Genomic DNA, 15,238 nt, shown 5'->3' on the forward strand with positions numbered 1-15,238 from the left:
TCTCCTCTGAATAGTAGTGTTGTGGAAGAATTTTGTGTTCTTGTCCCCCATTTAAGCCAACTAACACGAGATTTCATCGCCCAATGTGTCAACATATTTGTCTAAGAGCAAATTCTTGCATTTGGTTTTTACGTGAGAAGATAACGTATTATTTCTTTGTTAAGCTCAAAATCATGGTTGGTTCAAGTTAGTTTCTTGACTTGATAGGCTGAAATAAATTTATTGATACACATTATCTCGACTGTAATTGACCCAGACTTATCCAATCTAAATATTGTAAAGAAAATAAGTCTTTCGGCTTTCATCCACCGAGAATCCTTCCATATGTAAATCAGTGCAAGTATTGAGAGCATAGAGTGAGAAGAGAAGAGATACTAATGTTCACCGTGGCGCGTGAGGTCCACGTGCCTAGTGCAGTGCCTTCTAGATGCGCGCATGGGCCACCCTCAACGATAGTAATCAAATAAGCAGGCATGAGCAAACACCATTGCATTTTCTTGTTTATGAAGATCGATGAATTCAAGAACTAGGAACCTAATGACAGAAAGGGAAGATTTCAGGCTGCCTCAACAGGTTTACCATTGTCTCTCTTGTACAGGTTTACCATTGTTCATGGAGCTTGGGGTCTCCATCTGCACTGCTTATCAGTATAGTAAGTGACATGGTGGATCTATGATTGCTATCGGATGCAATCTGTAGTCATTGAACTAAAATGATTTTGCCGTAACTTTTGTTAGGTGAAAGATTCAAAACTTATGTCCAATTATGGATCTTTTCAATAAATCCTCATATGATAATGTATGTATAGACGGAGAGGGCATTTGGCAGTGTTTTTTTTTTTCCCCTTTTATAGCAATTTGCTTTGGCGATTGGATGCTAAGTTTTGATTTTACTCATCGAGTGTTGATGTATGAAAATTAAGATGAAGGTAAATATATCATTAAGTTATCTTAGGTCGGATCATTTCTCGATTTGTGCATATCATTCTTGTGCAGGGGCACTATTAATCTTCTCTGTATATCGTTCCAATTTTATTTAAAGTTTTTGTAGAGACAACCTTATCCCTAACACGTTTGTTTTTATATGGAAGGAAGCTGTCGTGAGTTTTTAATATGGGATAAGTATGGCATTACTTGCTCTATTTTTTTCCTGCAGGGATTACTTTCCGTTTCACAAATGCGATTGACATAATCACCCATTTGAAAAGTCAAATGACGTGAAACACGTTCTCTTTTTTTTTTTTAATAAATAAAATTAGAAGATGGCAAAGAAGAAAATTGCACGTACCAGATAATCTAGCACTAACACTAGATTCGACTTTATAAGTGGGAGAGTGAAACTGCTTATCTTTCGGCATCGATTGCATTGCCACAACCACAGCATTGTGCTCGACCAATTGGTCATCAACTCATCATTGTCAATTATAATTAAACGTGACTAGGACTGGGACACAAATCATTCGATGCATGTACATGTAGGGCCCTTTCATTTTATTTTTTTGGGGCTTTTTATGTTATGTCATGTTGCCCTTGACAAATAATTTAAAAGGAAAAAATTAACTCATTTTTCCATCTAATAGGAAACTAATTCAATTCTAAAAAAATTTCCATCTATAGAGAAATTATTAAAAAAAAAACATTAAACCCATCACGTGGAAACTAATTCAATTCTAAAATTTTCAATTTGGCCAATTTAGTTATAAATCTTTTGACGATTTTTAATGTAGTCTTTCCATCCAATTTTGTCCGGAAATTGTTGACACGAATACCAGTTATCGTCCGTGGCATGGCCGATGTTAACACGAACAATTTTTTCATTTTTATAAAGAAAAAGAAAAAAATATATAAATTTTTAAATTATAAAAATTATCTTTGTCAATACCAGCCGTGCCATCCATTTCAGTGATTTTCGGCTTAAATTATTTAGAAATATTAAGTTTAAGATTGAATTTATATCTATATAATAGTTTAATTTTTTTAGTAATTATCCCAAGTGAAAATCGTGTCGAGCAATTATGAAAAACTTTGTTGGAGGAGACATGAATGTAACTTGACCTAATGTATGTGCGTGCCACATACCCACATCGGTCGAAAAAGACTAATTAGATTAATTCATCCAAGGTAGGCTTCGATTAATTTGTGGACTGAAAGAGCCTAAACATCAAGTCTAAAAATTGCTATCTAGACAAAAGCCAATGATTAAAGATACACGAAATCACTCTGTAGCGTTCCTGTCGGTGGTGATCTTCCACCACTAGAAGGGAAAGCGAGTAGACTTTCCAGTTTTCCTTAATCGTTTCCAAAGCACTCAAGCTCCATTTGGTAATGTTCTTTTTTTTCCTAATTTATGTTATTTTGTTTCTCGAAATAAATAAATAAAAAAGAAATTCATTTGGTAATGTCAATTAATTTTTCTATTCATTGGAATAAAAAAGTAGTTAAGGAATAGATTTGGAACAAAAACAAAAGATAGAAAAAAATGGTTTTTTATTCCCGAAAATAATTTCTAGAAATAAGTCATTTTATTTTTTTTATTTTTCCTTTTCTTCTTCTTCCTCACCACTCGCAACCTGTCGTCTGTTGCCGTTGGTCGCCGCCGTTTGCTGGACACCGCCACGCTCACTATTCGCTGCCATCACCAACTAGAGGAGGAGCAAGAAGAAGAAGAGAGGGGAAAAAGAAAAATCTAAAAAAATTATTAATAAATTATTAATAAATTAAAAAAAATTGTACATTACAAAAAAAAAAAAAAATTGCAGATCGTACCAAACGCTTTCTTTTTTTATTTATTCCGAGAATAGAAATTTTGCTTAATTATCAAACATGTTCTTTTACTCAGAAATTATTCCAAATAATAAAAATAGAAAAGATTATTTCTAAAAAGAAATTATTTCACTAACAAGAAATGTTACCAAACAAATCTTCACTCTCTCCATCTCCCATGCTCGGTGAGCTCACGCCTTCTATTTCTCCGTCTCTCTCCATCTCTGATCTTGTCACATGAACGTGGAAACGGTGTCGTCAGTAGGGTTCCATCCGTCTGCTTCTGTTGAGTCTTTCTCGCAATTCGACGTCTGGTCGCGCGTCCTCTTCGCAATGTACTCAGTCTCTATTTCAATGTCATAGCTTGGAGAGAATGAGTAAAACGAAAACTAATTAAAAATTGGGCCAAATAATGGCACCGTGCCAAATTGGACAAAATCTGTAGATGGTATATACAATTAATGTGCTAAATTGGGACTAAATGGAGGGAATGTCACGGTTAATTTACCAAAAATTGTATCTATGGACCATCATAGAGAGAAAGAGAAAGGAAAATTATCCAAAAATCCTAAATCTATTGTAATTTTGTCAATTTAGTCTTAAACCTTTTAATTTTACTAATTCAGTTTTAAATGTTTTCACTTCTTGCCAAGTAAATCCATTCGATCAATTGTGGCCAAAAAATACTGATGTGGACACCAATGGTGCTATGTAGGGACTGTCATCGATGCTTGACGTACAATTTTTAATAATATTTTAATTTTTTGAATTTTTAATTTTTTTCTCTTACTTTTCTTTTTGCCCTTCTTCTTTTACTTTTCTGGTGGCCAGTCAGCTGGCCTCACCTGCCACAAGTGAGGCTTGGCCAAGTGAGGGCAAGCCCCGGCCAAGTGAGGGTGAGCCTCGGCCGGCGAGCCCTCGCCCAGCCAAGGCCCATCGAGGCTGGCCTTGTGCAAGCTAGGCGAGGGCAGCTTTGCAAGGCGTCGGCCGGGCAATGGCAACACTAGGCGAGGGGAGCCCTCTCAGGGCTCGCCCAAGCAAGGCTAACCCTTGCCGAGGCTCGCCCTCGTTGAGTCGCCCTCGCTTGTGGCAAGCAAGGCCCGACTAGGCGAGGCTAGCCAGCCGACCACCAAAAAGGAAAAGAAAAAAGCCAAAAAGAAAAGAAAAAAATAATTAAAATTAAAAATATATATTATTTAAAATTATTCATATAAGTGCTAGCAATCCTATGTGGCACTACCGGCATCCACGTCAACATTTTTTAGCTAAAATTGGCCGGAGAGACTCATTTGGCAAAAAATGAAAAGGTTTAGGACTGAAATGGCAAAATTAAAAGGTTTATGACTAAATTGATAAAATGTATAATAGGTTTAGGACTTTTTGGACAAAAATAAAAATTATCTAAAAAGTCCTAAATCTATTGTACTTTTACCAATTAAGTCATAAATCTTTTAATTTTGCCAATTAAGTCATAAACATTTCCACTTCTTCCCAGTTGAGTCCATTTGACCAATTTTAGCCAGAAATTACTAACATGGACCGTTGGCATTAACGTGACACTTTTTAAATAATATCATAATAATATTTTGAAATTTTTATGGCTTTTTTCTCCTCTTTTTATTTATTATTTATTTTATTTTTTTGGATTTTTTGATGTAGGGTTGGCAAGAGTTGCCGTCCAACCCTATCAATGAAGGTCAGCCTTATTAGAGGTTGATGTGGGGATCAGCTCGCCCCCTTGGCCAACAAGGGCTTCCCTCACCAAATCCAACGAGGGCATTGGAGCCTTTGCCTATGGCGAGAGACCTCCGCCGGCCATCACCGAGGCCCGGTGATCAATGGAGGGAAATGAGGGAAATAAAGGGAAAAATAAAAGAAAAGAAGAAATTAAAAAAAATTAAAAATATCTATGTCGATACCAACCATACTGCGTAGTATACTCGGCATCTATGTTAGTAATTTTTGGTCAATTTTAACTAGAAGAACTATATTAATAAATCATCAAAAGTTTAGCTAAATTGAAAATTTAAGACTGAATTAGCAATTATATAATAGGTTTAAGACTTTCTTAGTAATTATCCGAGATTTTGAACATTACTGCACCAATAAATGCATGAAAGTGATGAAGTAAATTCTGTTATGGTTCACAGCCCATGTTAGAGGAAACTTCATTTTCCTGTGTAACCTTTCTTTAATATTTAACCAAAAAAAAAAAAAAACAAACGTTCTTAACTCGTACTAAATTTCCAGAATAATTTATCGAGGAAACTTCATCTCATGAAAAGGATTTTTCATGAGATGTATAATGAAAATTATTAGCTCCACACGTGATTTGACAGGTGGTGCATGAGGTCCACACCCCTTCTGCAGTAGCGCCTTCCGGATATGAACACCGTTTCGTGTTCTCGTTTCGAAGACGATGAACTCAAAAAACTAGGCACCTAATGGAAGAAAGGATTTCAAGATGCTTCAACAGGTTTACCATTGTCTCGCTTGTATCACACGTTCATGCAGTTATATTGCATCTACACTGGTTATCGGTATAATAAATGACATGGTGGATGTATGATTGATGTCGGATGCAATCCATGGAAGAAAATTATCCAAAAGCCTTAATTATATTACACTTTTACCAATTCAATCATAAACTTTTCAAATTTGACAATCAGTCATAAATATTTTCACTTTTTGTCAATTGAGTCCATCATATGAATTTTGACTAGAAATTTACTAACGTGGATGGCCGATACTAATGTGGTACATTTTTTATAATATTTTAATGATATTTTAAGAATTTTTGAAATTTTATGGTTATTTTTACTTTTCTTTGTTTTTTTTTTTAGGGGTTTGGAGTTTGCCGATGAGTGTGGCTAGCCACCCTCATCAGCCACAAGTGAGGGCCAACAATCCTTGCCAGCCACGGGCGAGGGGCAATCGACCCTTGTCGGCCCCGGGCGAGAGAGTTGCAACGCCCTTGCCGGCCAAAGTGAGGGCATGCGAGCCCTCACCTATAATTGACAAGGGTAGCGATGCCCTCACCAGATCTAGCCGGCAAGGGCTCGGCAGCCCTAGTTGGCCCCGGTGGGGGCAACCTCGGTCAAGGCCCTCGCCCGGGGCGGTGAGGGTCAACTAGTCCTCGTTTGTGGTCAGCAAGGGTTGGCTAAAACCTAGCCAACCCTAGCTCAAAAAAAAAAAAAAAAAAAAAAAGGAAAGAGAAAAAAATTCAAAATATTATTAAAATTACCACATTAACATCGGCCGTCCATGTCAATAGTTTCCATCCAAAATTTGTCGGATAGACTCAATTAACAATAAGCAAAAAGGTTATGATTGAATTGATAATAGTGTAATAGGTTTAGAACTTTTTAGACAATTTTCCTCAATCCGTGATCATTGAACTTAAATGATTTTGTCTGACAAAAAAAAGACTTAAATGATTTTGCAGCAACCTTGATTTTATAGGTAAAAGATTCAAAATTTATGTCCAGTTTTGGATCTTTTCAGTAAATCCATCATACGATAATGTCTGTATCGGCTAAGAGGGTGTCAGGCATTTTTTTTTTTTTTTTACTATTTTGGAGCCTTTTGTTTTGACGTCTGGATGCTAATTTTTTATTTTAATTATCTTGTGTCGATGCATGAAAATTAAGATGAAGGTAAATACATCATTAAGTTATCTTGGGTTGGCAAAAAAGCAGAGAACAGATGCAAAAAGCGCTCCCTTAATGATGGATAAATGGGAAAATTAAATTTAGACCATTTCTCGATTTGTGCATGTCATCCTTACACATGGATCATGTTAATTTTCTCAGTATCGTTCCAATTCTATTGGACGTCCTGAAGAGACAATTTTATCACCAAACACGTCGGTTTTTATAGAAAAGAAAGCTGTTATGAGTTTCCAATATGAGATAATGCTGAGATAACTTATTCAGCTTTTCTTTAAGTTGGATTATTTTCAACCCAATCAATGTGATTGACAAAAACACCCACTTGAAAAATCAAAATAAAAAAGACGTAAAACACGTTCTCTTGGGTTTTTGAAATAAACCTATAAGAAAGCAAAGAAGAAAAGTGCATTTACCGGACGATCTGACATTTAGCTGGCACGAGATTCAACCAACAAGGGGGAGAGTGAAACTACTTATCTTTAAGCATCGAAGGCATTGCCACAACCACAACATTGTGCTCGATCAATGGTCATCAACTCATCATTGACAACATGGAAAGAACAATAATTAAGGGTGCCTGACAAAATTTTTGAAATATAAGTCAATTTTTAATCAAAATTTGATTTTTTAATTTCTATTCATTAAATGAGTTTCTCAACAAAGAAACAAACGTATTTGATAATGATTTAAGATTTCTGTTTCTAAAATAGAAATTCATTTTATGATAGAATAAAATTTCTATTTCTAGGAGAGGCGACGGCTTCCGTTTATCGGTAGGTGGCCAACGTCCGACGTCACGTTGATCGGTGGTGGGCATTCGGCGTCCGGCGACCAGCAACCAATGGCAAGCATCAACGTCCAATGGCCAGCTCGGGCGATGAAGAAGGTAAATGATGAAATAAGTTTTCATTTTCACTTTTGTTCCAAAAATAAAAAAGTTAAAAATTTTAACTTCTGATTTATATTTTAAATCTATATCTGGAATAGAAAATTATTTCAAAAATAGAAAAATGAAATTGTGTTATGAATTTCTGTCCCAAATCCGTTTCAAGAAATAGAAAAATAAAAATTTTGTCATGCATGCGGTTGCAAAAGACGGTGGAGAGAGAAAAAGAGAGAACGAGAGAGCAAGGCTCCTTACAACATGGATCGCTTGTTGTGAAGAGCTTACAGAAGCCTGTGATTGAAGAAACGCAAAATCACTCTCAGTGCTGCTGTAGGTGATCTTCCACCAGCAGAAGAAAAAGCGAGTACGCTTGCCAGATTTCCTAGTCTTTGTTTCCGGAGCACCCGCCCTTACCTTTTCCATCGACGCTTGAGCATCGCAATCTCGCGCTTCCTTTTCGATCACTCTCGCCATGAGTTCTCTCCATCAAACTCGGTGAGCTCGCCAAACCTTCTATTTCTCTGTCTCTCTCCATCTCCCATCGTATCACATTGACGTGGAAACGATGTCATCGGTGGGGTTATTTTTTTGGTCTGTCTGCTTCCGTTGAGCCTTTCTCGCAGTTCGACATTGGATCATGGTTGCTCTTCGCAATGAACTCGGTTTGAGTTTCAATCTCGTGTCTGCTGAGCTCAAGAGGTAATTTATCAAAAATTGTATCTATGGACCATTAGTTCATTGTTTTTGTAGGAATCCGTATGACCATACGATGTAATGCACGGCAAAAGATGGGTATTATAGGAGTTTTGTCGAGGTAGCTCTTTCGCTACGGTATAAGGAAGTAAATTCGTTTTTTCATGAGAACATGCAGATAATTTTTTGAATTCGTATTAAGATTTTGACTGGAAGATTATTGAAAATATTTTATCCTAATGACCTAAATTTTCATGTTAGCATTTGCTAATAACCGTGAAGTGAAAAAAAAGTAACTGGTCTAATTAATTCGCTTAGAAGAGAACTAATGAAAGAAAGTAATGTTGCTAAGTATAAAAATAAAATAAAAAAATTGGATTATTTCTCGATTTGTGCATGTCATCCTTGTGCGGGGCCATGCTAATTTTCTTCCTATCGTCCCAATTTTATCGGATGCTTCCAAACAGACAATACGATGACCGACCACGTTGGCTTGTTGGCTTTTATAGAGAAGAATTACCAAAAAAATCCTAAACCTATTACAATTGTGCCAATTCAATCCTAAACTTTGTTTTTTGTTCAATTTAGTCCTAAACCTTTTATAATTGTGCTAATTCAGTCCATCCGGCCAAAATTGGCTGGCCGGCGTTGACGTGACGCCGTCGAGGACAGCTGGCCGGCGAGGTAATTTTTTAATATTTATTTTATTTTATTTTATTTTTTCAAATTTTAAATATATATATATATATTTTTTTTTTTGCCTTCTTCTCCTTTCTCTAGCCGGACGCCGGCCGAGAGGTGAGGGCCGCGAGGTCGGCCTCGCCGGCCACCGGCGAGGCTTGCCCCGCCGGCCACTGGCGGAGGCGAGCCTCGCCCAGCGACGGCGAGGCGGCCGTCGCCAGATCTAGCGACGCTCGACCTCGCCATGGCTGGGCGAGGCCAAGCCTCGCCAGATCTGGCGATGGCCGCCGCCGACCACCGGCTAGGCGAGGGTCGGCCTTGCCCGGTGGCCGGCAAGGCTGCCGTCGCCATCGCCACCTCCGCCTCCCCCCCGTCCCCGATCGTCGGCATGATCTCCCCCTCCGAGCTCAAGCGGCCCTCCCCGGCCGTGACCGTCTCTAAAACCCCGTTCCGCCCCTCACGGACCGACGAGGACGAGATCGAGCTCCTCCGCGGGTTCCTCGACTACACCACGCAGCACACGGGCCTCACCCTCGCCGGTGGCCGGCGAGGGCCGAGTTTGCCGGATCTAGCGAGGCTTGGCCTCGCCCGGCGGCGCGAGGCCGCCGTCGCCGAGATCCGGTGAGGCTCGGTCTCGCCCGGCCATGGCGAGGTCGAGCCTCGCCGGATCTAGCGACGGCCACCTCGCCGTCGGCCGGGCGAGGCTCGCCTCGCCATTGGCCGGTGGGGCGAGCCTCGCGGCCCCTCACCTCGGCCGGCGTCCGACCCGGAGGAAGGAGAAGAAGGCCAAAAAAAAAAAAATTAAAATTAAAAATATTTAAAAATTCGAAAAAAATATATAATCAAAAATATTAAAAATTTACCTCGCCGGCCAGCTGTCCCCCACCGGTGTCCACGTCAGCGCCGGCCGGCCAATTTTGGCCGGATGGGCTGAATTGGCATAATTATAAAAAGTTTAGGACTAAATTGGACAAAAAAAAAAGTTTAGAACTGAATTAGCACAATTACAATAGGTTTAGGACTTTTTTGGTAATTCTCCCGCTTTTATAGAGAAGAAAGTTGTCGTGAGGATCCGACGAGGGACAGAGATGGGATGACTTGCCCTGCTTTCCTCCTCCAAGTATTACTTTCCGTCCAGCTGATGTGATGTACATAAACACCCACTCGGAAAACCATTAGACATAAAACGCAGCCTCTCTATCAGTCCACTGGAAGATGTCGGTCATATTAGAGTAGCCTCAATTTCGTCTTTCATATAGACAAGAAGGCGAAGAAGAAATTGCATGTAACAGACAATCTAGCACTAGCACAATGGAGGATGTGATTTTTGGGCCCAGGCCTAAGGAAGAGGTTGAAGGGTTGGGCAGCGGTGACGAGATGGTGACAGACGAGCCAGAGATGAAGGTCACGGTTCGGAAAGACCGTCACTTGTGCCGCGAATAGAGAGGGACGGGAGGGTGGAGGAGGAGGAGAAAGGAGGAGAAATTGGAGATGAGGGGCAAGGAAGGGACAAGAGGAGGTAATGACGGTGCGAGAAGAGTAGAGGAGGAGGGGAGGGTAGCGGTGATTCATTTCTTTTTGTGTTTTACTTTTTCAGACCCATTTCCGACTCATATTTAACTTTTACTTAACTCATTTCTGATCCATATTTGACTTTCACTTGATTTATTTATGATTCATATTTAACTTTTACTTGATTCATTTCTGATCTATATTTAACTTTCACTTAATCTATATATAACCCATTTAACTAAAACTGAGTCATAATATGAGTTTATGACCCATTTTGTCAGCTCTAGCGGTGAAGATGGAAACGGGCAGAGAGAGGAAGAATTGGAGGGGTACACCCTATGAGATTACAAGATTACTATCGCTGGATACAACAATGACGAAAGTTCCAACAAGACGATGCATCACAAAATCGTCACCGTGAGCATAGGCCTTGTGAAAAGCTCAATGACGCTAGCCAATCCGTACAAAAATATCTCCTTCACTGAACGTATATTACCGTCCTACAACGGGAAAGACCTTTGATGATATGCTGAATCTTCTGAGTGGTGCCATCTCCATGACAGGACTTTGGATCGATTTCTATCTTTCCATTATGAAATGCGACATCCGATGTTCCGGGATTGCGGAGCAAGTAATTGGGTTACGTAGGATTTCGTTTTCATCAACGACGAATTCTCAAGCGCGGTAGGTGTGCTATGACTTTCTTTTTGGACTTATTTTGATGGGTTCAGATTAGCGGCTGGCCCAAAAAAAAAAGACAAAAAAAAAGGAAGGGAGCATCCTCACATGGAAAGAGAGAGACGGGGGAGGGGCCAGCTCGTACAACGAAGAAGGGAGTGGGGTTTAGCAAAATTATGTTGTCTAAGTCGGTGCACAAATATATTATAAAATAAAAAATAAGTGAGTCCTCTAGCGAGCAACAGTTTAGCCCTAAACTGAGCGCTATTTTGACAACCCGTAAAAAAAAAATCTCAACCTTGTCTTAGTACGATACATAATTGGATTTCTTAAGTAGTTAAATTATAATTTCTACATTTTCATGTCCGTAGAAATCAAAGTGTGAAATTGAATATCATATTGTACAAGGATTCCACAAAAAGCGAAATTGGGTGTTCTAGCAAACACTTAGTAGTGAGATTCCAATCCCGCATTGCTAACATGGGAAAATTACCAAAAAAAAAATCGTAAATCAATTGTACATATGCTGGTGCCATACCACATAGAACAATTAGCATTGATGTAAATAATAATTATTATTTTTCAAAAAATGATTTTTTTCTTTCTTTTTTTCATTGTGACCGACTAAGATGAACAAGGGCCTGCAAGCCCTCACTAGATATGGGCAATGCGGTCACATCCCTAGCCTGTCACAATGAAAATAAATAAATAAATAAATTATAAAAAAATTATAAAAATATTCACTGTAATGTCGATTGTATATCAATGATTTTCGATCAAAATTGATTCGAATGCATAAATTGACAATATATCAAAAATTTACAACTAAATTAGAAAACTTGAAAATTTAGCACCGAATTAATTTTTTAAAATTTATTATTTTTTTGGTAATTTTGCCTTCCTAACATCAGCAAACTATCAAAAATCTATCGAGACCACTACGAGTCACCGGCCGCTAGCCGTCTACTATCACCGGTGAAAAGTCTTCCTTCTTAGAAGGCCGGGACTTTTACAATTCAAATAATTGAAAAGGAACGTCATCCAAGGAACAAGATTACTTGAATTGCGAGTCCATCCGTCGATTTCTCGTCATGGAAAAACGAGGCTTCAGCAACCATTTAATGTGAGACTGCAATTGTGACATAAGTAACTCCAGCTTTAGAGAGAGAGAGAGGGGAAAGTTCATGAGGCAACCTTTTCTATACGTTCCCAAACATGAATTTCCCATTTATTTTATATAAATTACCACGCCCAATATGCTGTGATTTTTTAATTCCTTACTAAAACGAGAACCCTTTTAGACAAATGAAATAGATTTCCAATGACATTAGAAAATGACATAAAAGGTCTCTAAATTTCAAACCAATGTGCAATATGATTTATTGAATTTTTAATTTGTTCAATGTGATTCCTGAATTTTGTACATGTTCATTTTAACTCTCAAACTACATAAAAAATTTCATTGTTGTCCATGATCTTTAATTAATAAAATGATAACATTAAACATTATCATTTAATTTAAGAATTACATTGTATATATAGAAAATCCAAGAACAACATCGAGGTCGAATTAAAGTTCGAGATTATATTAAATAAATTGAAAGTTCAAGGTCATATTGTCCCTTAGACCAAAGTTTAAAGACTATTTGTGATATTATCCCGTATGTTGTATCTAAAAATATCATGTAACCAAAGCAAAATAAATAAAAGTTTGTGGGAGGCACCGAAAATTACGCGTATCATTTTAAGGGACAAGACAATAGTTTTCATAACGAAATCTGACAAAAATTTCCGACACTAGAAATGCTGGCAATTGGCCACTTACCTGACGATGCGTCCTTCCGTGGCCCAATTTACGTTTGACCAGGACGGCTTGATGCTGCCAAGAGATATTATTTACTATACAAGACGTGTGAGATTCCAACTCTTTTGCTGTAGTACAAGCTACAAGACTTTTGATTTTCTATTGTGTCAACATATTTGTCTGAGAGCAAATTCTTGCATTCGATTTTTACATGAGAAGATAACGTATTATTTCTTTGTGAAGCAAGGTTAGGTTCAAAAATCACGGTTGGTTCGAGTTAATTTCTTGACTTCATAGGCTGAAAAAAATTTACTGATACACATTGTCTCAACTATAATTGACCCGGACTCATCCAATCTATATATTGTAAAGAAAATAAGTCTTTCGGTTTTCATCCACCGAAAATCATTCCATACGTAAATCAGTGCAAATATTGAGAGCATAGAAGAGAAGAGAAGAGATACTAATATTCACTGTGGCGCGTGAGGTCCACGCGCCTAGTGCAGTGCCTTCTAGATGCACGCATAGGCCACCCTCAATGATAGTAATCAAATAAGCAGGCATGAGCAAACACCATTGCATTTTCTTGTTTATGAAGATCGACGAATTCAAAACTACGAATTGAAAAAGTAGGAACGTAATGACAGAAAGGGAAGATTTCAGGCAGCCTCAACAGGTTTACCATTGTCTCTCTTGTACCGCATGTTCATGGAGTGTGGGGTCTCCATCTGCACTGCTTATCAGTATAGTAAGTGACATGGTGGATCTATGATTGCTATCGGATGCAATCTGCGGTCATTGAACTTAAATGATTTTGCCGTAACTTTGATTTTTATAGGTGAAAGATTCAAAACTTATGTCCAATTATGGATCTTTTCAATAAATCCTCATATGATAATGTATGTATAGACTAAGGGCATTTGGCAGTGTTTTTATTTTTTTCCTTTTATAGCAATTTGCTTTGGCAATTGGATGCTAAGTTTTGATTTTACTTATCTAGTGTTGATGTATGAAAATTAAAGATGAAGGTAAATATATCATCAAGTTATCTTAGGTTGGACCATTTCTCGATTTGTGCACATCATTCTTGTGCAGGGGCAGTATTAATCTTCTCTATATATGTTCCAATTTTATTTAACGTTTTTGTAGAGACAACCTTATCACCTAACACGTTTGTTTTTATATGGAAGGAAGCTGTCGTGAGTTTTTAATATGGGATAAATATGGCATTACTTGCTCTATTTTTTCCTGCAGGGATTACCTTCCGTTCCACAAATGCGATTGACATAATCACCCATTTGAAAAGTCAAATGACGTGAAACACATTCTCTATTTTAAAAAATAAAATAAAAGTAGAAGATGGCAAAGAAGAAAATTGCACGTACCAGATAATCTAGTACTAGCACTAGATTCGACTTTATAAGTGGAGTGTGAAACTGCTTATCTTTCGGCATCGATTGCATTGCCACAACCACAGCATTGTGCTCGACCAATTGGTCATCAACTCATCATTGTCAATTATAGTTAAACATGACGAGGACTGGGACACAAATCATTAGATGCATGTACATGTAGGGCCCTTTCCTTTTCTTTTTCTTTTCTTTTTTTTTTTGGGGGGGGGAGGGGGTCGCTTTTATGTTATGTCATGCTGCTCTTGACAACTAATTTAAAAGGAAAAAATTAACTCATTTTTCTATCTAATAGGACCTAATATAGAGAAATTATGAAAAAAAAAGCATTAAACCTATCGTGTGAAACTAATTCAATTCTAAAATTTTTAATTTGACCAATTTAGTTATAAATCTTTTGACAATTTTCAAGTATTGTCTTTCTATCCGATTTTGTTCGAAAATTGTTGATGCAAACACCAGTTATCCTTCGTGGCATGGTTGATGTTAACATTAACAACTTTTTCATTTTTATAAAGAAAAAGAAAAAAAAAGCAAAAAAGAAAAAAATAGATTTTTAAATTACAAAATTTATTCTTGTCAATACCAGCCATGCCATCCATTTCAGCGTTTTTCAGCTTAAATTATTTAGAAAGCCATGCCATCCAACACGTTGGGTTTATAGAAGAGAAAGCTGTTATGAGTTTCCAATATGAGATAATGATGAGATAACTTATTCAGCTTTTCTTTAAGTTGGAATATTTTCAACCCAATTGATGTGATTGACAAAAACACCCACTTGAAAAATCAAAATAAAAAAGACGTAAAACACATTCTCTTGTGTTTTTGAAATAAAACTATAAAGAAAGCAAAGAAGAAAAGTGCATTTACCGGACGATCTGACATTTAGCTGGCACGAGATTCAACCAATAAGGGGGAGAGTGAAACTACTTATCTTTAAGCATCGAAGGCATTGCCACAACCACAACATTGTGCTCGACCAATGGTCATCAACTCATCATTGACAACATGGAAAGAACAATAATTAAGGGTGTGCCTGACAAAATTTTTGAAATATAAGTCAATTTTTAATCAAAATTTGATTTTTTAATTTCTATTCATTAAATGAGTTTTTCAACAAAAAAACGTATTTGATAATGACT

The 15,238-nt window shown here is 37.7% G+C and overlaps 4 non-coding genes across 4 annotated transcripts; all 4 read right to left on the reverse strand.

The window, feature by feature from the left end:
* Positions 1-949: 949 nt before the first annotated feature.
* LOC120291035 lies at positions 950-1,057 on the reverse strand. The gene has a single exon (XR_005548842.1). It is a non-coding gene; the product is annotated as a U6 spliceosomal RNA (small nuclear RNA).
* A 5,450-nt stretch (positions 1,058-6,507) lies between these two features.
* LOC120291032 lies at positions 6,508-6,609 on the reverse strand. Its single transcript, XR_005548839.1, has one exon. It is a non-coding gene; the product is annotated as a U6 spliceosomal RNA (small nuclear RNA).
* Positions 6,610-8,379: 1,770 nt separating this feature from the next.
* On the reverse strand, positions 8,380-8,481 carry LOC120291029. The gene has a single exon (XR_005548836.1). It is a non-coding gene; the product is annotated as a U6 spliceosomal RNA (small nuclear RNA).
* Positions 8,482-13,736: 5,255 nt separating this feature from the next.
* Positions 13,737-13,843, reverse strand: LOC120291038. Its single transcript, XR_005548845.1, has one exon. It is a non-coding gene; the product is annotated as a U6 spliceosomal RNA (small nuclear RNA).
* Positions 13,844-15,238: the final 1,395 nt, after the last annotated feature.

This window comes from Eucalyptus grandis, chromosome 2, assembly GCF_016545825.1.
Source record: "Eucalyptus grandis isolate ANBG69807.140 chromosome 2, ASM1654582v1, whole genome shotgun sequence".
Classification (NCBI taxonomy): domain Eukaryota; kingdom Viridiplantae; phylum Streptophyta; class Magnoliopsida; order Myrtales; family Myrtaceae; genus Eucalyptus; species Eucalyptus grandis.